Below are 23,261 nucleotides of genomic sequence, written 5' to 3' on the forward strand. Positions count from 1 at the left end.
AAATTATTCAAGATCTGGCCTCTAGGAATTCCTTCCAACTAACTCTTGGATCTTTTTATTATGTCCTTATCATTTTTGTGTACTTTAAATTTTTTTTTGCTCCAGCAAGATGCTCCAGGCTTAATTTATATTTTACCTGCCTCAGTCCTGCACATAGTAAACTGGTTTCCTTTTAATGCAGAGTGGTATTTCAACAGACTCGTTGCAAGTGGTATGTCATTGCTTCTAAAAGAGCTAAGAAAAAGATAAATATAGACATATATATTTCTATAAATTATACATTCCTATATTCAATATGTTAAATATCATGGGTGCATACTGATACAATTCCAGTCCAAAACCATCAAGTATATTTTAGTATTTGTCATTTCTGTATTTATATAAAATGCCACTGTGAACAACAAAACTTCAGAGTTCAATATTTATTGTCAGTTATTTTTGGTAATATTTATATACAATGTACAAATTTTATGTGTTCAATTTGATGGAGTTTGACAAATGAGTTCACCTATGTAATCCATATCTTATTAAGACATAGAGTATTTTCTTTGTCCTAAAATGTTCTTCACTTCCCTTTCTAATTTTTTTCACCATATATTAATTTTAGCTGTTCTGAAACTTCATGTAGATAAAATTATAGTTTGCCCTCTATGTGTATGGCTTCTTTTTGCTCAACATGTCTCTGAAATTTATGTATGTGTTCTGTGTAATATCAGTGTATTAGTTCATTCTTTTATGGCTACTATATTCTATTGCATAAGTATGCCATGTTTTAAAAATCCATTCTCTATTATTTGGGTAGGTTTTTATACAGTTGCTATAAACCCTACTGTTTTCATTTTCCTTGAGTGTATAATTACGAGTGGAATTGCTACATCATAGGATAGAATATATTTAACTTTATTAAAAACTGCTAAGCTATTTTACAACATTGTTTTATCATTTTGTATTTCTACCAGCAATGTATGAGAGTTCCAGTTGTTCTACAATCCTATCAACACTTGATATTGTTAATATTTTTTATTTTAGCCATTTCTGATATATGTTATGGAATTTCATTGTGGTTTTAATTCCTATTTTCCTGGTGATTGATGATGTTGAGTATTTTTTATATACGAACTAACCATTCATATATCTTTCTTTGTGAATTAGGTATTCACTTCTTTAGTTCTTTTTAAAAACAACTTTCTACCATGTATGCATTCTAAATAAAGTCCTTTGTCAGACATACATAGTACAAATATTTTCTCACAATCCATTGCTTGCCTTTTTTATTTTCTTAGTGTATAATTTGATAAGCAGATGTTTGAATTTTTGACAGTTTAGCTTATAAGTTGTTTTCATTTTTGGTTTCCCTCCCTCCCTCCCTCCCTCCCTCCCTCCCTCCCTTCCTTCCTTCCTTCCTTCCTTCCTTCCTTCCTTCTTTTTTGTTTGAGACAGAGTTTCGCTCTTGTTGCCCAGGCCAGAGTGCAATGGCACAATCTCAGCTCACCACAACCTCCGCCTCCCGGGTTCAGGCAATTATCTTACCTCAGCCACCCAAGTAGCTGGGATTACAGGCATGTGCCACCATGCCCAGCTAATTTTGTATTTTCAGTAGAGACAAGGGTTGTCCATGTTGGCCAGGCTGGTCTCGAGCTCCTGACCTCAGGTGATCCACCCGCCTTGGCCTCCCAAATTGTTGGGATTACAGGCGTAAGCCACTGTGCCTGGCCTATGGCTATTGCTTTTTGTGTGCTGTCCAAAACGCCTTTGCCTATCCAAAGTCATGATCGCCTACGTTTTATTCTAGAAGCATTATATACAGCTTCTATATTTAAACATATATTACTCTCTAGAATTAATGTTTGTGTATACTATGAGGTAAGGGTTGAGAGTCTTTTTATTCCATATAGATATCCAGTTCTTCTAGCACCATTTGTTGAAATACTTTAATCCTCCATTGTAGTTGTATTGGTGTCTTGGTCAAAAATTAATTGTGTATGTGTAGATTTATTTCTAGATTCTATTCCTTCATGATCTTATGCTATTATACTATCATTTTTATACTGACCTGATCAGTGAAGTTTTATAGTAATTCTTGAAAACTGCTATAAAATGTAAATTCCTCAACATGTTCTTTTTAGGGATTGTATTGGCTAGTCTAGGTCCATTGGTTTTTGATTTTTAAAAGTTAGAAATAGCTTGTCCATTTCTGTTTTTTTAATATCTCTGGATTTATGTTTGGTGTTGCGGTAAACTTACAAATCAATTTGAAGAGAATTGATAACTTACAAATATTCAGTAATTTAACCTGTGAAAATGTTATAACTCCATTTATTTGTCTTTTTAAATTTTTCTGCAGTATTTTTAAACTTTCCAAGGTAGAGGCCTTTCAATTTATTTAATGCATTCCTATGTAACTAGGAGTTTTAGCGATGTAATCAAGAGAAATTATTACAATTCCATTTTCAAATTTTTCTGCTATGATACTGAAATACATGGATTTTAATTTAGTTCTTGTATCCCGTAATCTTCATAAATTTACATAGTAGATTTAATAGTTCTTTTAAATCTACTTAGATCAGAGTTGAGAATCTGGCATGCAGGACAAATCTAAGCCCACTTTTTTTTTTTTAAATAGTTTTATGAAACACAGACATGCCCATTCACTTACTTACTTGCTATGGCTGCTTTAGCACTACAACAGAGTTGAGTAGTTGCAATACAGACCATATATATATATATATATATAGAGAGAGAGAGAGAGAGAGAGAGAGAGACCATATATATATGTCTATATATGTCTATATAATATACTAATATATTAATATAATATATAACAAAGTAATATAAATCATTTTATTATACAGACATATATATGTACGTGTGTGTGTGTATACACACATATATATGTCTGTATAATAAAATGATTTATATTACTTTAGGTATATACCCAGTAACGGGATTGCAGGGTCAAATGGTATTTCTGGTTCTATATGTATATATACACACACACACACACATACATATACACTTGGAAAGTGTTTGCCAATCCATGCAAAGATTATCTACATATTTAATTATAATTTCACAGGAAAGTTTTTCTTCTGTCTTTCCATTATGCCTTCTATTTATTTTATTTTTTATTCTTTTGCCTTATTGTATTCACTGTCTATGACAGCCAGTATAATGTTGAATACAAGTAGTAAAAATGGCCATCCTTGCTTTGGCCCTGTTCTGAGGAAAACATGAATGATTTCATTATTAAGTATGATATTAACTGCAGGTTTGTCATAGATATTCTTAATTAGTCTGAAAATTTTTCCTTTTATTTCTAATTTGCTGAGAATTTTTTTTTTTATCAAAAGTGGAGTTTTTATTTACCAAATGTTTTTTTCTTCATCTATTGAGAATATCATATTTACCTTTCTTCTTTATCCTGGTAATACAGTTTCCTTAATTACATCTTTTGAAATGTAAAGCAACTTTGAATTTTCTGTATAAAATCCCAGTTGATAATAATGTACTATTTATTTTATATAAACTGTGCTTGATTTCCTAATATTTTTCTGAGAATTTTAACATTTATGCAAATGACATTTTTTAAAAATATTCTTTTCTTGTAACATCTTTATCAGGTTTTGGTATTTTGGTTATACCAGTCCTAAAAAACAAGGCAGTGATTTTGATACATCATAGCTCTGTTGTTTTCTTTTTTAATCCAAAATGACAGTCTCTGCCTTATAAGTGGAGTTTTAAATTCACTTACATTTAATGTAATTATCGATATGTCTGAATTTAGAATGACCATTTTGGTGTTTACTTTTTATTTATTCCATCTGTTCATTCAACCCGAAATCTGTTTGTTGTTCTGTTCATTTCATTTTGCCAGCTAATAAAACAAATGTTTATTCAAATTCTATTGTAATTTTTTAGGAGATTGTAAGCTCTACCCTTTTGTTTTCTTATTTTATTGGTTGCTCTAAGGATTAGAATATGCCTCCTTAATTTTTAGTCCACTTAAGAGTTGATAAGTATGCCAATTCACAGGAAATGTAAAAATCTGGCAATTGTATCATTTGCTTTAACCCCCAATACTTGTGATATTTCAAATAAATTGATATATATATACACACTCACACACACATATATATATTAAACCCTGCAATGATTATTAAAATCTTTGTTTTAAAAAGTCATTAGACCTCTAAAAAAACTAAGAATTAAAATGTAGTTTTTATACTTACTCATATATTTGCTATTTCTGGTTTTTATTCCACCCTCTACATATAGGTTTTCATGACATGTGAATGTTCATCACTGGAAACAATACATTTTAATATTTCTTGTACTGTGTGTCTGTTAATTTAAAAATTTGAATTTTCTTATCTGAAAACTGTCTTAAATTTTCCCTCATGGTTTAAGGATATTTGCACTGAACACGCAATTCCAATTCATTACCTCTATCCTCTGTACTTAAATAAAAGTATTCCATTATGTTCTGATCGACACTATTTCTTATTAATGTATATTGTAGTTTGCATGGTTTTTCTCCTGCATGCAATATATATCTTTTCTTGCTAGATGTTTTCAAAATTTTCCCCTTACCTTTGGATTTTGCCAATTTGACTATGTTGTACCTAAGGGTATTTTTCTTTATATTTATACTTTGAGGTTCAAGATGCTTCCTATATTTACGAATTGGTATTTTTCTTAGTAAGTTTGGATGATTTTTGACCATTATTTCTTTAGGTATATATGAAATTTTCTTCTACTTCTTCTTCCTCTCAGAATCCATAACACACATGATATACTTCATAATAAATTTCTATATATTACTGATGCTTTATTTTCTTTATTTTTTCTGTTCTTCAGAATAGATAAGAACTATTAATAAATCTTTAAATATATCAACTCTTTATTCTTCTGTATCCAATCTTATTTAAGGCTATCCAGTGGATTTTTCATTTTATTTTATTTAATTATTAATTATTATTTATTTATTAGTTTTAAGTTCCAGGGTACATATGCAGGGTGTGCAGGTTTTGTTGCAAAGATAAACATGTGCTATTGTGGTTTGCTGCACTAGTCAACCCATTATTTAGGTATAAAGCCTAGCATGCATCAGCTCTTTTCCCTAATGCTCTTCCCACTCCTCCCTCCATCAACAGACCCTAGTAAATGTTGTTCCCCCGCCATGTCTATGTGTTCTTATTGTCCAGTTCCCACTTACAAGTGAGAACATGTGGTGTTTGGTTTTTTGTTCCTGAGTTAGTTTGCTGAGGATACTGGCTTCCAGCTTCATCCATGCCCCTGCAAACGACATGATCTTGTTCCTTTCTGTGACTGCATAGTATTCCACAGTGTATATGTACTACATTTTCTTTATCCAGTCTATTATTGATGGGCATTTGGGTTGATCCCTTGTCTTTGCTATTGTGAGTAGTGCTGCAGTGAAAATACATGTGCATATATCTGTATAATAAAATGATTTCTATTCCTCTGGGTATATACCCAGTAATGAGATTGCAGGGCCAAATGGTATTTCCAGTTCTAAATCTTTGAGGAATTGCCACACTGTCTTCCACAATGGTTAAACTAATTTACATTCCCACCGACAGTGTAAAGGCATTCCTATTTATCTGCAATCTCGCCAGCATCTGTTATTTCCTGACTTTTTAATAATCGCCATTCTTACTGGCATGAGAAGTTATCTCATTGTGGTTTTGATTTACATTTCTCTAATGATCTGTGATCTTGGACTATTTTTCATGTGTTGGTCGCATGTATGTCTTTTTTGAGAAGTGTCTGTTCTTTTTCTTTGTCCACTTTTTAATGGGGTTTTGTGTTTTCTTCTTATAAATTTGCTTAACTTCCTTGTAGATTCTGGATAGCAAACATTTGTCAGATGGATAGATTGTAAAAATGTTCCCCCATTTTGTGGGTTGTCTGTCTGCTCTAATGATAGTTTCATTTGCTGTGCAGTAGTGCCTTAGTTTAATTAGATCCCATTTGTCAATATTTGCTTTTGTTGCAATTGCTTTTGGTGATTTCATCTTTGTTTATGCCTATGTCCTAAATGGTATTGCCTAGATTTTCTTCTAGGGTTTTTTATAGTTTTGGGTTTTATATTTAAATACTTAATCCATCTTGAGTTAATTTTTGTATAAGGTGTAAGGAAGGCATCCAGTTTCAATTTTCTGCATATGGCTAGCCAGTTCTCCCAGCACCATTTAATAGATAGGGAATCCTTTCCCCATTCCTTGTTTTAGTATGGTTTGTCAAAGATCAGATGGTTGTAGATGTGTGTTTTTTTATTCTTAAGCCCTCTATTCTGTTCCATGGGTCTATGTGCCTGTTTTTGTACCAGTACCATGCTGTTTTAGTTATTGTGGCCTCATAGCATCATTTGATGTCAGGTAGCATGAAGCCTTCATTTTTGTTGTTTTTGCTTAAGATTAATGTGGCTATTCTAGCTATTTTTTGGTAGCATATGAATTTTAAAATAGTTTTTTTTCTAATTCTGTGAAGAATGTCAATAGTAGTTTAAAGGGAATAGTATTGAATCTATAAATTTCTTTGAGTAGTATGGTTTTTGTCACGATATTGATTCTTTCTATCCATGAGCATGGAACGTTTTTGCATCTGCTTGTGTCCTCTCTGATTTTCTTAAGAAGTGTTTTGTAGTTCTCCTTAAAGAGGTACTTCACTTCCCTTGTTAGCTGTATTCTTAGGTATTTTATTCTTTGTGGCAGTTGTGAATGAAAGTTCTTTTGTACAGGGCCGGGCGCGGTGGCTCAAGCCTGTAATCCCAGCACTTTGGGAGGCCGAGGCGGGTGGATCACAAGGTCAGGAGATCGAGACCACAGTGAAACCCCGTCTCTACTAAAAATACAAAAAAATTAGCCGGGCGCGGTGGCGGGCGCCTGTAGTCCCAGCTACTCAGGAGGCTGAGTCAGGAGAATGGTGGGAACCCGGGAGGCGGAGCTTGCAGTGAGCCGAGATCGCGCCACTGCACTCCAGCCTGGGCAACAGCGTGAGACTCCGTCTCAAAAAAAAAAAAAAAAAAAAAAAAAAAAAAAAAAAAAAGTTCTTTTGTGATTTGGGTTTCTGCTTTTCTGTTGTTGGATAGGAATGCTTGTGATTTCTGCACATTGATTTTGTATCCTGAGGTTTTGCTAAAGTTTCTTTTCTGCTTAAGAAGTTTTTGGAAAGGATCTAGTTTCAGCTTTCTACTATGGCTAGCCAATTTTCCCAGCACCATTTATTAACTAGGGAATCCTTTCCCCATTTCTTGTTTTTCTCAGGTTTGTCAAAGATCAGATGGCTATAGATGTGTGGTATTATTTCTGAGGACTCTGTTCTGTTCCATTGGTCTATATCTCTGTTTTGGTACCAGTACCATGCTGTTTTGGTTACTGTAGCCTTGTAGTATAGTTTGAAGTCAGGTAGCGTGATGCCTCCAGCTTTGTTCTTTTAACTTAGGATTGTCTTGGCAATGCGAGCTCTTTTTTGGTTCCATATGAACTTTAAAGCAGTTTTTTTCCAATTCTTTGAAGAAACTCATTGGTAGCTTAATGGGGATGGCATTGAATCTATAGATTACCTTGGGCAGTATGGCCATTTTCACGATATTGATTCTTCCTAGCCATGAGCATGGTATGTTCTTCCATTTGTTTGTGTCCTCTTTGATTTCACTGAGCAGTGGTTAGTAGTTCTCCTTGAAGAAGTCCTTTACATCCCTTGTAAGTTGGATTCCTAGGTATTTTATTCTCTTTGAAGCAATTGTGAATGAAAGTTCATTCATGATTTGTCTCTCTGTTTGTCTGTTACTGATGTATAAGAATGCTTGTGATTTTTGCACATTAATTTTGTATCCTGAGACTTTGCTGAAGTTTCTTATCAGCTTAAGGAGATTTTGGGCTGAGACAATGGGGTTTTCTAAATATACAATCATGCCATCTGCAAAGAGGGACAATTTGACTTCTTCTTTTCCTAACTGAATACCCTTGATTTCTTTCTCTTGCCTGATTGCCCTAGCCAGAACTTCCAACACTATGTTGAATAGGAGTGGTGAGAGAGGGCACCCCTGTCTTGTGCCAGTTTTCAAAGGGAATTTTTCCAGTGTTTCCCCATTCAGTATGATATTGGCTGTGGGTTTGTCATAAATAGCTTTTATTATTTTGAGATACGTTCCATCAATACCGAATTTATTGAGTGTTTTTAGCATGAAGGGCTGTTGAATTTTGTCAAAGGCCTTTTCTACATCTATGGATTAGAGACTTAAACGTTAGACCTAATACCATAAAAACCCTAGAAGAAAACCTAGGTAATACCATTCAGGACATAGGCATGGGCAAGGACTTCATTTCTAAAACACCAAAAGCAACGGCAACAAATGCCAAAATTGACAAATGGGATCTAATTCAACTAAAGAGCTTCTGCACAGCAAAAGAAACTACCATCAGAGTGAACAGGCAACCTACAAAATGAGAGAAAATTTTTGCAATCTACTCATCTGACAAAGGGCTAATATCCAGAACCTACAAAGAACTCAAACAAATTTACAAGAAAAAAACAAACAAACCCATCAAAAAGTGGGCAAAGGATATGAACAAACAGTTCTCAAAAGAAGACATTCATAAAGCCAACAGACACATGAAAAAATGCTTGTCATCACTGGCCATCAGAGAAATGCAAATCAGAACCACAATGAGATACCATCTCACACCAGTTAGATTGGCAATCATTAAAAAGTCAGGAAACAACAGATGCTGGAGAGGATGTGGAGAAATAGGAACACTTTTACACTGTTGGTGGGATTGTAAACTAGTTCACCCATTATGGAAAACAGTATGGCGATTCCTCAAGGATCTAGAACTAGAAGTACCATATGACCCAGCCATCCCATTACTGGGGATATACCCAAGGATTACAAATCATGCTGCTATAAAGACACATACACACGTATGTTTATTACGGCACTATTCACAATAGCAAAGACTTGGAATCAACCCAAATGTCCATCAGTGACAGACTGGATTAAGAAAATGTGGCACATATACACCATGGAATACTATGCAGCCATCAAAAAGGATGAGTTTGTGTCCTTTGTAGGGACATAGATGCAGCTGGAAACCATCATTCTCAGCAAACTATCGCAAGAACAGAAAACCAAACACCACATGTTCTCACTCATAGGTGGGAACTGAACAATGAGATCACTTGGACTCGGGAAGGGGAACATCATACACCGGAGCCTATCATGGGGAGGGGGTAGGAGGGAGGGATTGCATTGGGAGTTATATCTGATGTAAATGACGAGTTGATGGGTGCTGACGAGTTGATGGGTGCAGCACGCCAACATGGCACAAGTATACATATGTAACAAACCTGCACGTTACGCACATGTACCCTAGAACTTAAAGTATAATAATAATAATAATAAAAAGAAACAGAAAGAAAAAAAAAGATAGTCAAAAAAAGAAAAAAAGAAGTTTTTGGGTTGAGACAATGGGGTATTCTAAATATAGGATCATGTCATCTGCAAACAAAGATAATTTGACTTCATCCTTTCCCATTTGAATACCCTTTATTTCTTTCTCTTGCCTGATTGCCCTGGCCAGAACTTCCAACACTATGTTGAATAAGAGTGGAGAGAGAGGGCATTCTTTTCTTGTACCAGTTTTCAAGAGGAATGAGTCCAGATTTTGCCCATTCAGTATGATATTGGCTGCAGATTTGTCATAAATGGCTTTTATTATTTTGAGGTATGTTCCTTCAATACCTAGTTTATTGAGAGGTTCTTTTTTTTTAACATGAAGGGGTGTTAAATTTTATCAAAGACCTTTTCTGTGTCTATTGAGATAATCATGTGGTTTTTGTTTTTAGTTCTGTTTATATGATGAATTACATTTATTGATTTGTGTATGTTGAACCAGCCTTGCATTTCAGGGATGAAGCCAACTTAATCATGGCTGTTAAGATTTTTGATGTGCTGCTGAATTTGGTTTACAAGTATTTTATTGAGGATTTTTGCATCAGTGTTCATCAGGGATATTGGCCTGAAGTTTTCTTTTTTCTTGTTGTCTCTGCCAGGTTTTGGTATTAGGATGATGCTGGCCTCATAAAATGACTTAGGGAGAAGTAACTCCTTTTCAATTATTTGGAATTGTTTCAGAAGAAATTGTACCAGTTCCTCTTTTTACCTCTGGCACAATTCGGCTGCACATCAATCTGGACCTGGGCTTTTTCTTTGGTTGGTAGGCTATTTATTACTGCCTCAATTTCAGAACTTATCTATTCAGGGATTCAACTTTTTCTTGGTTTAGTCTTGAGAAGGTTTATGTGTCTAGGAATGTATCTATTTCTTCTAGATTTTCCAGTTTATTTGCATAGAGGTATTTATAGTATTCTCTGATGCTTGTTTGTATTTCTGTGGGGTCAGTAGTGGTATCCTGCATTTCATTTCTGATCATGTTTATTTGAATCTTCTCTCTTCTTCTTTATTAGTCTCATTAGTCGTCCATCTTTTTTATTAATTTTTTCAAATAACCAACTCCTGGATCCATTGATTTTTTTTGAAAGTTTTTATTTGTGTCCCTATCTCCTTGAGTTCTGCTCTGATCTTGGTTATTTCTTGTCTTTTGCTAGTTTTGGGGTTGGTTTGCTTTTGTGTTGTTAGGTTTTAGTTGTGATGTTAGGTTGCTAATTTGAGATCTTTCAAGACAGACCAATATTCACATTCAGGAAATCCAGAGAACTCCAATAAGATACTCCAGGAAAAGATCTACCCCAAGACACGTAATCATCAGGTTCTCCAAGGTCAAAATGAAGGAAAAACTGTTAAGAACAGTAACAGAGAAAGGCCAGGTCACCTACAAAGGGAAGCCCACCAAACTAACAGAGGACCTCTCAGAAAAAAACCCTGCAAGCCAGAAGAGATTGAGGGCGAATATTCAACATTCTTTAAAAAAAAAAGCAAAAAAAAGAAATTCCAACCCACAATTTCACATCCAGCCAAACTAAGATTCATAAGCGAAAGAGAAATAAAATCTTTTTCAGACAAGCAAATGCTGAGGAATTTTGTCACCACCCCACCTGCCTTGTGAGAGCTCCTAAAGGAAGCACTAAACATAGATAGGAAAAACCATTACCAGCCACTACAAAAACACACTGAAGCACACAGACCAATGACACTATGAAGCAACTACATTAACAAATCTGCCAAATTAACCAACCAGCATCATGATGACAGGATCAAATTCACACATAACAATATTAACCTTAAATGTAAATGGGCTCAACGCCCCAATTAAAAGACACTGAATGGCAAGCAGGATACAAAGACAAGACCTGTTGTTGTGCTGTGTTCGAGAGACGCATCTCGTGTGCAAAGATGCACATAGACTCAACATAGAGATGATGGAAAACTTACCATGCAAATGGAAAGCTGAAAAAAAGCAGGGGTTGCAATCCTGGTTTCTGACAAAATAGATATTAAGTCAACAAAAGTCAAAAAAGACAAAGAAGGGCATTACATAATGTTAAAGGGTTCAATTAAACAAGAAGAGCTAACTATCCTAAATATGTATGCACCCAATACAGCAGCACCCAGATTCATAAAACAAATTATTAGAGGGACCTATAAAGGGACTTAGACCCCCATACAATAATAGTGGAAGCCTTTAATACCCCGCTGTCAGTATTAGAAAAATCATCAAGACAGAAAATTAATAAAGATATTCAGGACTTGAACTCAGCTCTAGACTAAGTGGACCTGATAGACATCTACAGAACTCTCCACCAAAGACAACAGAGTATACATTTTTTTTCAGTGCCACATGGCACTTACTCTAAATTCGATCACATAATTGGAAGTAAAACACTCCTCAGCATATGCAAAATAACTGAAATCATAACAGTCCATCAGACCACAGCATAATCAAATTAGAAGTCAAGATTAAAAAGCCCACTCAAAACCACTCAACTACATGAACTTTGAACAGCCTGCTCCTGAATGGCTCTGGGTAAATAATGAAATTAAGGCAAAAATCAGCAAGTTCTTTGAAACCAATGAGAACAAAGACAACATATCAGAATCTCTGGGATGCAGCTAAAGCAGTGTTAAGAGGAAAATTTATAGCATTAAAGGGATTTTTTTTTTATATTACATATTTTATTTATTACTTTTAGAATTTCAATTTGATTCTTTCTATAGGCTCTCTTTCTCTGTTAATATTCCCTCATCTGTTCATCTGCTCATTTATTATGGTCAGTTTTAAAGTCCTTGAACACTTTTGATTAAGATTATTTAAAATCTTTGCTAATTCCAGCAGTTGGATCATCTCTCAGAGTTTTTTCCGCTGACTGACCTCTTCCTTCAGTTACTTATATTTATCTGCTTCATTTCATGTGTAAATTTTTTGTATCGTCTGCCAGAAATTATGGATACTGATGACTGAGAATCTGGAGTTAGTGTCTTCTTCTAGAGAGAGTAGAGTTGGGTTTTTGTCTTGTCTTTTTAAAAATATTTCACAAATGGTTAATTTCTTGGTCAATTAATCTTTTTTTCTCTTTTTAAAATTATACTTTAAGTTCTAGGGTACATGGGCACAACGTGCAGATTTGTTACATATGTATACATGTGCCATGTTGGTGCACTGCACTCATTAACTCGTCATTTACATTAGGTATATCTCCTAATGCTATCCTTCCCCCCTCTCATCTCCCCACAATAGGACCCGGTATGTGATGTTCCCCTTCCTGTGTCCAAGTGATCTCATTGTTCAATTCCCACCTATGAGTGAGAACATGTGGTATTTGGTTTTCTGTTCTTGTGATAGTTTGCTAAGAATGATGGTTTCCAGCTGCATCCATGTCCCTACAAAGGACACAAACTCATCCTTTTTGATGGCTGCATAGTATTCCATGGTGTATATGTGCCACATTTTCTTAATCCAGTCTGTCACTGATGGACATTTGGGTTGATTCCAAGTCTTTGCTATTGTGAATAGTGCCACAATAAACATATGTGTGCATGTGTCTTTATAGCAGCATGACTTATAATTCTTTGGGTATATCCCCAGTAATGGGATGGTTGGGTCAAATGGTATTTCTAGTTCTAGTCCTTGAGGAATCGATCACCACACTGTTTTCCACAATGGTTGAACTAGTTTACAATCCCACCAACAGTGTAAAAGTGTTCCTATTTCTCCACATCCTCTCCAGCACCTGTTGTTTCCTGATTTTTTTTTTTTTGAAAGATTTATTTATGCATTTTAGTCTTTGCAAGTCGTAGCTGTTCCTAGAGAATGGCCTAGCAGCCAGGGTCGCCTGCAGGCTGGCTTTGCCCTATACTAATTGCCCAGCAAGTTGGCACGTGGGGCTGAGACCCAGCCTACACCCTGCCCACTGAGCTGCATGCCCAGGCCCTGGGCAGCATGTTTCTCTAATGTACCCACGGACACAAGTCACCTATACAAGCAGGAGACTCAGTCCCGTCGACTGGATGGTAAATGGAAGCTTCTAGAACACTTCCAGACTTCTGAGTTGCATCTTTTAACCAATGGGTTTTTGATTTCTTATCAAAATATAAGCCACAGCATTTTAGGCCATTTGCCTTGCTTGCCTGCAATAAAACAAGCAAGAACAGTATCAAACCCAGTAAACATAATGAGGAAATCTCACATAATTCTCCAACCTCAAAAATTCAATTTATTATATACTTAACCATTTTTTATAAAAATGTGTCACAGAAGGCCACTGTGCCTGACTCCGTGTGAAAGATGCATCTGCCCATCACCGCGATGGTCTCACCTGCAGGCTGTTTTCCACACCAGTAAGTACAAGTAGCAAGACAGCCACTGGCTCAAGTTCTCCCAAGGACTAAAGTCACATGGCTCAGTCTTCCGATTGTTTAGCTCCTTCTCTGGCTAATCTACCAGCTTCTTCATTGCCTATAAATCCCGAATGACCAGGAACGTGCATCCACTGAATGTCCATCCCCTGACTGAGCCTCTCCAGTGCCACGAAGTCCTCTTTGTTGATCACCTCTTTCCCTGCACTTGTCTTCCACCCATTTTCCTTCCAACTTTGAACACAGTTAGTTATACCATTTATAGTAAACATACTGTCTGTATACAGAACCAGTTTACTGATGTCTTGAGCCTTTGCTTGTTCAATGGTTTTGCAGGCTGCATGGATTTCTGCTCTTTGGTTTGTCTGTCGCCCAGGAAGTCTAATGCCTACATTTAAAGGATGGCCTGGCCCCCAGTAAACACAGATTCCTGCTCCTTGCCTTCTATGCCCATTACTGTAGCAGCAGCCATCAGTGTAGATGACAACAAAGTCTCCCATGTAGGAAACCGTGTCTCTGCTAACTGGAGGCACCGGCTCCATGCTCTGCTTCATGTACTTTGCATAGGCTCTGTGCTTTCATCTCCATCTCCATCCAGTGACTCACAGAGTGGCTTGCTGGCTTTCATCTGCGATTCTTGTCCATGTTGATTTTCCTGCCCTTCTGAAACTTCCAGACTTGCAGATTTCCTGACAAAGGTCCAGGCCTCATCCTCTGTGGCAAACTTCTTAAATCTGGCAGCAGGAAACTGGTCCACCTGTGCTTTGCACTCATTCCAGGTCAGAAAGACCCCGGTCTTACAGCCCCTCCTCACGGCATAGAACATCCCGAACCCGGGAGAACTGCGAGGGCAGGACACGGCAACCAAGGCGACTCTGTGGGGCAGGAACACAAACCAGCTCATCGCTCACTCCTGGCACCAGGAAGCATTTAGACTCTGTTCCCTGATTTTTTAAATGATTGCCATTCTAACTGGTGTAAGATGGTATCTCATTGTGGTTTTGATTTGCATTTCTCTGATAGCCAGGGATGATGAGCATTTTTTCATGTGTCTGTTGGCTGTATGAATGTCTTCTTTTGAGAAGTGGCTGTTCATATCCTTTGCCCACTTTTTGATGGGGTTGTTTGTTTTTTTCTTGTAAATTTCATTGAGTTCTTTATAGGTTCTGGATATTAGCCCTTTGTCAGATGAGCAGATAGCAAAATTTTTCTCCCATTCTGTAGGTTGCCTGTTCACTCTGATGGTAGTTTCTTTTGCTGTGCAGAAGCTCTTTAGTTGAATTAGATCCCATTTGTCAATTTTGGCTTTTATTGCCATTGCTTTTGGTGTTTTAGAAATGAAGTCCTTGCCCATGCCTATGTCCTGAATGGTATTACCTAGGTTTTCTTCTAGGGATTTTATGGTATTAGGTCTAACATTTAAGGCTCTAATCCATCTTGAATTAATTTTCATATAAGGAGAAAGGAAAGGATCCACTTTCAGCTTTCTACTTATGGCTAGCCAATTTTCCCAGCACCATTTATTAAATAGGGAATCCTTTCCCCATTTCTTGTTTCTCTCAGGTTTGTCAAAGATCAGATGGCTGTAGATGTGTGGTATTATTTCTGAGGGCTCTGTTCTGTTCCATTGGTCTATATCTCTGTTTTGGTACCAGTACCATGCTGTTTTGGTTACTGTAGCCTTGTAGTATAGTTTGAAGTCAGGTAGCGTGATGCCTCCAGCTTTTCTTCTTTTGACTTAGGATTGTCTTGGAGATGCGGGCTCTTTTTTGGTTCCATATGAACTTTAAAGCAGTTTTTTTCCAATTCTGTGAAGAAACTCATTGGTAGCCTAATGGGGATGGTATTGAATCTATAAATTACCTTGGGCAGTATGGCCATTTTCACGATATTGGTTCTTCCTATCCATGAGCATGGTATGTTCTTCCATTTGTTTGTGTCCTCTTTGATTTCACTGAGCAGTGGTTTGTAGTTCTCCTTGAAGAAGTCCTTTACATCCCTTGTAAGTTGGATTCCTAGGTATTTTATTCTCTTTGAAGCAATTGTGAATGAAAGTTCATTCATGATTTGTCTCTCTGTTTGTCTGTTACTGATGTATAAGAATGCTTGTGAATTTTGCACATTAATTTTGTATCCTGAGACTTTGCTGAAGTTTCTTATCAGCTTAAGGAGATTTTGGGCTGAGACAATGGGGTCTTCTAAATATACAAAATTGGTCAATTAATCTTATCCTTTTGAATTTTGTGCTTAAATTTTGTTAGAATTTTCTGAGAGTAACCATTACTGTAGTGGTCGAAAAGTCCTTCCCTAAGTGTCTTTCAATATCAACTGAAGTAACTGTATTTTTCAGCAAAGTATCTCTCATTTAGCTATTTAGAACATCCTATGTATTCCAGCACGGTGAGAACTTCAGATTTCAGCTCACAGATCCCTAGGACCTTTCCTTTACTTTTCCTTTTTTTTTTCCCCTAGCACTGTCCTGAACTACCTGATATTCAACATCTAAAAAAATTTCTGTATGTAGCTCATATAAATATATTCACACACACACAAAGTGATATATGTATATGCATATATAAGCAATATATACATAATACATACATATATATTTGTATAAATTATATGCATATATGTATATTAAAATATACATGTGTCTTGGCCAGAGTGGAATTATAGTAAACACTTTTCAATTACTAGTTTTTCCTTTATTATACAAGTATTACATGTTCATTACAGATAAATTAGAAAAGCAAAAAATGTATTTGATAAGGAAACTACCCATAATACTAGCTATCAGAGGCAATCTTTCTGTTATATATATAGTATATATCTATAAAATTTTCAAATTATATACACACAAATTATATGTGTATAATATATATGAATAATTTTTAAATACAGAATATTTTTCCAATATGTGTATTTACCTAGTTTCCTTTTAATATATCTTAAACTGTATCAACTAATCTAACACTATAATATTAAAACACTCATTCATAAAAGAGATTTTATGATCTACTTTAAATCATTTAAAACCCCAACATAGGCTCTGTGCTTTTCTTGATAGTTATAATTCTTCTTGATGAATCTAATCTTTTATCACCTTCTAGTTCCCATTGATGAACAAATTCTTAGGCAAATGCTGTGGTACTTGGTGAGTTTATAGATGTTCATGTATAAGAAGATATTACTTGCATTATTAAGATTGATTTCAAAAGAGAAAATATGACATAAATATGTGAATGAAGCCCCTTGGTGATTTTTATTGCATATTTGTGGTTTTAGAATAAATGTAAACATTGGGAGTTTAAAAATTCTAGCATTAAGTTACTAGAAGAAGCAAAAGAAGCACTGAATAAAAAAATTAAAGTAACAGAGGAAAAGTATCATAAGAAATGGGAGTGGTTTGTAGATACAGACAAAGTTCAAGACTCTTTCCAATATATATAGTGAAATGATAATCAGGATTCATCTTAATGTCCATGATGTGCATTACTGGTTAATGAATAAACTCTGGAAGCAACAGATTGCTCTGAAGGTAATTTAAATTATCCCAATAAAGATTAAAGTAAGGGTTTTACTGGTCATTGGCCCGGTGATAAATGGAGTGAGCTGAAGATTGATTGCTGAGCATTCATTGCCAAATTAGAGATGACCACTATTTTTCTCTTGCCCTCGCATAGTTTGTGTTTACATTAAACCAGCTTTTTCTGAAATTCCCTTTTTTATTTACAGGAATCTACATTTTCTTCTCTTCACCTATATTGCTCAGACTGTGAAGGAGGTTTTCAGTAACTATGAATTCCAGGAAATTGTGTAGCTTAGGACAAAAATCATTGGAATTGAACATCAAAACAAATAATAACAAAGAATAATAGAAAAACATTTAAATATTGAATCTATTGGTTACTAGCAGTGTAATCTTAGGTCAGTTACTTAGCTTTTTTAAATATCAGTTTATTTATCTATAGGTTTAAGATAATAATACTTATTTCACATTATGGTTATGAGAATTAAATGAAGAAATATATTTGTAGCTAGAAACATTAGCATAATGTCTAACACATAATAGATGCTCAATAAATGATTACTCTAGGTTCATTCATGACTACCGATTATCTGGATCAGGTGTCAGCAATTTTTTTTGATGAAGGAGCAGATATAAAATATTTTAAGCTTTATGGGCTATACTGTCTCCGTCATAGGCACTAAACTCTGCTGTTACAGGACAAAAGGAACTCTATACAATATGTTAAGGAATGAGCATTGCTGTATTCCATTTATCTTTGTATGCAAAAATTGGCAGCAGATTGGATTTGGCCAGTAGGGGCAGTAGTTTGATGACCTCTGGTATAAGTTAAGAAATATTGTGGGGCTTTTTGTTTGTTTACGTATTTAGCCATTGGACCTATGTTTTAGGCTTCAGGCTTTGGAAGAATACAGAAAAAGAATCATCCATCCTTTTTCTTCTTAGAGGTCATTTTGCATGTCTAATCAAGATAAAATTTCACTACATTCTTTTCTGTAAATTATCGTGTTTTTAAATACCAAATTCCTTGGTAAAGCTATGATTTTTATTTATTACATTTTTTTTTTCTGAGATGGAGTTTCGCTCTTATTGCCCAGGCTGGAGTACAACGAATGGCATGATCTCAGCTCACTGCAACCTCTGCCTCCCAGGTTCAAGCAATTCTCCTGCCTCAGCCTCCCGAGTAGCTGGGATTACAGGCATGTGCCACCACACCTGGCTAATTTTGTAATTTTAGGTGAGACGGGGTTTCTCTATGTTTGTCAGGCTGGTCTCGAACTCCTGACCTCAGGTGATCTACCTGTCAGCAATTCTAAAGGTCAAGGTTTTTCAAAGTAATGTAAACCTATTTTTCTTGCCTTAGAAATAGTTATATTTGAGTTGGATTACTCTATATAGATGTATCAGTGTAAATTCATTGGCAAATGGAAATCCTTGGAGTTGAATGTTATTCTCTGTCCTGTCTTGTGTCTAGCCTTCAACCTAAGCTATGCTGGAGACCTGCTTCATAATAATTTTTAGCTTTTATTTGTTCTTTAGATAAGATAAACTTAGCCTAACTATATTATACACGGAGAAATGTAGAAGTTTAGAAATAATAAGAATTGTATTATATCTCCAGATTCATCACCAACTTAGTGTATTGTATTTAAAAATGAATATTCTAAAACCTACTATTTATGGGATTGCCATTAGCTTTATCCCTTTTCTCTAAGCTTTTTATTTTCCATCATGATTAACAGGTACAAAATAATTACAATAAGGAAAAGGATCTAGTATTTGATAGCACAACAGGGTAACTATAGTCAATAATAATTGTATATTTTAAAAAACTTAGAGTATAACTGCATTGCTTGTAACTCAAAGGATAAATGCTTGAGGGCATGGATATCCCATTCTCCATGACGTGCTTATTTTGCATTTATACCTGTACTAAAACATCTCATGTACCCCGTAAGTATATACACCTACTATGTACCCACAAAAATGTTTAAAATAAAAAATAAATAAATAAAATATGCAAGTCAATCACTGTGATACACCATGTTAACAATAAAAGATTAAAAGAAAACTACATGGTCATTTCAAGAGATGTAAAATAAAGCATTTGACAAAGTTCAATCTACATTCATAAGAAAAATCCTCAAAAACTGGTCTAGAAGAAACTATCCTCAATATAATAAAGGACATTTATAAAAAGCCCATTGTTCACATCATAATCAATGAGAAAAAAACTCTTTCCCTAAGATCCAGTGCATAAAAAATCTACTCTTGCCATTTGTTTTTAAAATAGAAATGACCAGAACAATCAGACAAGAAAAAAGACATGCAAGTAAAATAAGAAAAAGTAAAATAATTTCTGTTTGCAGATGATGTGATTCTACATTTAGAAAACCCTAAAGATGTCACCAGAAAGCATAGAGCTAATAAACAAATTCAGTAAACTTGCTGTATACAAAAATGGACATGCATAAATCAGTTGAGGATTTTTTTGTTCTGCATTTTATTTCCTTTTTTTACTTTTTATTTACTTTTTAAAATTTAACTTTTATTTTAAGTTCAGGGATACATGGCAGGTTTCTTATATAGGTCAACTTGTGTCATGAGGGTTTGTCATACAGATTATTTCTTTGCCCAGGTACTAGCCTGGTACCTATTAGTTATTTTTCCTGATCCTCTCCATCCTCCCACCACTACCATCAAGGAGGCCCCAGTGTGTACTATTCCCCTCTCTGTGTCCATGTGTTCTCATCATTTAGTTCTCAGTTATAAGTGAGAACATATGGTATTTAGTTTTCTGTTCCCATGTTAGTTTGCTAAGAATAATGTCCTCCAGCTGCATCCTGCAAAGGATGTGATCTCATTCCTTTTTATGGCTACCTAGTTTTCCATGGTATAGATATGGTTTGGCTGTGGACTCACCCAAATCTCATCTTGAATTTTACTCCCATAATTCTCACGTGTTGTGAGAAGGACCCTGTGGGAGCTAATTGAATCATGGGGGTGGGTCTTTCCCATGCTGTTTTCATGAAAGTGAATAAGTCTCATGAGATCTGATGGTTTCATAAAGAGGAGTTCCCCTGCACAAGCTCTCTCTTTTCACCTGCTGTCATCCGTGTAAGATGTGACTTGCTCCTTCTTCCCATCCACCATGATTTTGAGGTCTCCCCAACCATGTGAAACTGTAAATCCATTAAACCTCTTTCTTTTGTAAATTGCTCAGTCTCGGATATGTCTTTATCAGCAGCATGGAAACAGACTAATGCAGTATATATGTACCACATTTTCTTTATCCAGTCTAGCAAATTCTGTGTCTTTGCTATTGTGAATAGTGCTGCAATCAATGTGTGTGTGTGTGTGTGTGTGTGTGTATGTGTGTGTGTGTCTTTATGATAGAATGATTTATATTCTTTGGGGCATACACCCAGTAATAGAATTGCTGGGTTGAATGGTATTTCTGTTTCTAGGATTTTGAGGAATCACAACACTGTCTTCCACAATGGTTAAACTAATTTACATTCCCATCAATGGCATATAAGAGTTCCTTTCTCTCCACAACCTCACGAGTATCTGTTATTTTTTGACTCCTTAATAGCCTTTCTGACTGGAGTGAGATGTTATCTCATTGTGGTTTTGATTTGCATTTCTCTAGTGATCAGTGATGTTGAGCGTTTTTTCATATGATTGTTGAATGTATGTAAGCATTCTTTTGAGAAGTGTCTATTCATATCCTTTGCCCACTTTTTAATAGGTTGTTTTTTTCTTGTAAATTTAAGTTCCTCATTGATGCTGGATATTAGACCCTTGTCAGATGCATAGTTTGCCAAAATTCTTCTATTCTGTAGATTGTCTGTTCACTCTGTTGATAGTTTCCTTTACTGTGCAGAAACTCTTTAGTTTAATTAGATCTCATCTGTCAAGTTTTGCTTTTGTTTCAGTTGCTTTTGGCATCTTCATCATGAAACTTTTGCCCATTCCTAGGTCCACAATGCCTTGCTTAAGTTGTCTTCCAGGGTTTTTATAGTTTCAGATTTTACATTTAAGTCTTTTGTCCATCTTATGTTAATTTTTTTATATGGCATAAGGAAGGGGTCCAGTTTCAGTCTTTTGCATATGGCTAGCCAGTTATCGCAGCAGCATTTATTGAATAGGGAATCCTTTCCCCATTGCTTGTTTTTGTAAGGTTTGTCAAAGATTATCATGGGAAATGCAAATGAAAACCACGGGATGTCAGTCGACACCTGTTAGGATGGCTACTAACAAAAAGCAAATGATTCCACGTGTTGGTTACGGTGTGGAGAAAAGGGCCTCTTTGCATGCTGTTGGTGGGAAAGTAAGTTGGTACTGCCATTATAGAAAACAGTATCAAGTTTCCTCAAAGACTAAAAATAGAACTACAGATGACTAAGCACTCCCACTTCTGGGCGTATACATGAAGTCAATGAAATCACTACCTTAGAAAGATAGCTGTTCTTCCATGTTCATCACACCATTATTAATATAGCCAAGATATGCAAACAACCCAAATATCTGTGCATGTATGGATGAATGAATAAAAAGTTATGTATACATACACACACACACACACACACACACACACACAGGAATATTATTTAGCCTTTCAAAAGAAGGGGTCCTTCCATTTGCCACAACATGGATGAACCTGGAGAATCATTTGCTAAGTGAAACAAGACATGCATAGAAAAACAAATGCTACATGGTCTCATTGATATGCAGAATCAAAAAATGTTGCAACTGGGTCTCTCTCATTTGTGCTGAATAAGGAGAAACTCAGATTTAACTCCAATAAGAAAACTGTAGTCACAGGGCTGATGGACCCTCTTGATGCTGCTCAGGTGTGGGGACAATAAGAGAGATAGTAGCTAAATTAAGAGAAGTAGTGTCTCAGGTAACCTTAATTTCCACCACTGAGGTTCGCAAAGACACTGGTGTTTCTGGTGGATGAAGAACATGCCAGTTTACGTGGCTCGGGTTACACCATCTTGAAGGCATCCCTACAAAGCTGCACATTAGAGTTTGAGGCTTAGGAGGAGAAGTCTGTGGGTGGAGAGCCAGATAATACACTATGGATAAGTGTAGGGCAGGGACATGCCTGTGCAGGAGGTTGTGCCCCTCATTTCACCTCACCCATGCAGTGCCCTGAGAACAACAAATGTCTCTCCCAACAGAGCCAGCATCTGGTCCCCAGTAGCAGAGAGGGTTAATAACAATTAAAGGTGTTTTGTTTGTTTGCTTTTTTGCTTTTGTTTTTTGGGCAGCAAAAACTTGGAGTCCCACAAATGTTCCACATTGAAATTCTGACATCATATTGATTATCTTCTACATCTCCTGTCCCCAGATGGTTGCTAAGAGTAGGGGCAGCTCAAGAGATCTGGAAAACAGAGGATGAAAGGTAACTTTCCCCCACCCACACTTCTAGGCCACAGGTCACTGAAGGCCCTTCACAAAACTCTGCCTGAGTTTGGATAACAGGGCTTTGACCTAGACTCTGAGCTGAATCATGAGTGGAATGGAACCTTTACCCTAAACCAAACTGCTTTATTCCAGAGGAAACTAACATATTTCTGGATAGAACTGTATTCATTCATTTTCAGGCTTACTCCAAATCCACCAGTCATGTTAAGTCCACCAACACCCTACCAATAACACTATCAGAGACAGGGGCTTAAATTAAAAAAAAAAAAAAAAAAAAAAAAAAAAAACTATTGGTTAGCGAATATGTAGAAAATATTCCAGATAAGTACACTGCAATATTGTCTGCTCATTACACAAATAATTTCATTCTTAAGCAAATTCCTAGTCCTATGATATTCAAGTACAGATATTCCAAAGGCATCTGGACAAACATAATCCAAAGGAAACATACAAATG

General features: G+C 35.8%; 1 pseudogene; it reads right to left on the reverse strand.

Moving 5' to 3' along the window:
• Positions 1 to 13,721: 13,721 nt before the first annotated feature.
• On the reverse strand, positions 13,722 to 14,744 carry LOC105496896 (ribonuclease H1 pseudogene; annotated as a pseudogene).
• Between the last annotated feature and the right edge of the window lie 8,517 nt (positions 14,745 to 23,261).

This window comes from Macaca nemestrina, chromosome 10 (genome assembly GCF_043159975.1).
Source record: "Macaca nemestrina isolate mMacNem1 chromosome 10, mMacNem.hap1, whole genome shotgun sequence".
Classification (NCBI taxonomy): domain Eukaryota; kingdom Metazoa; phylum Chordata; class Mammalia; order Primates; family Cercopithecidae; genus Macaca; species Macaca nemestrina.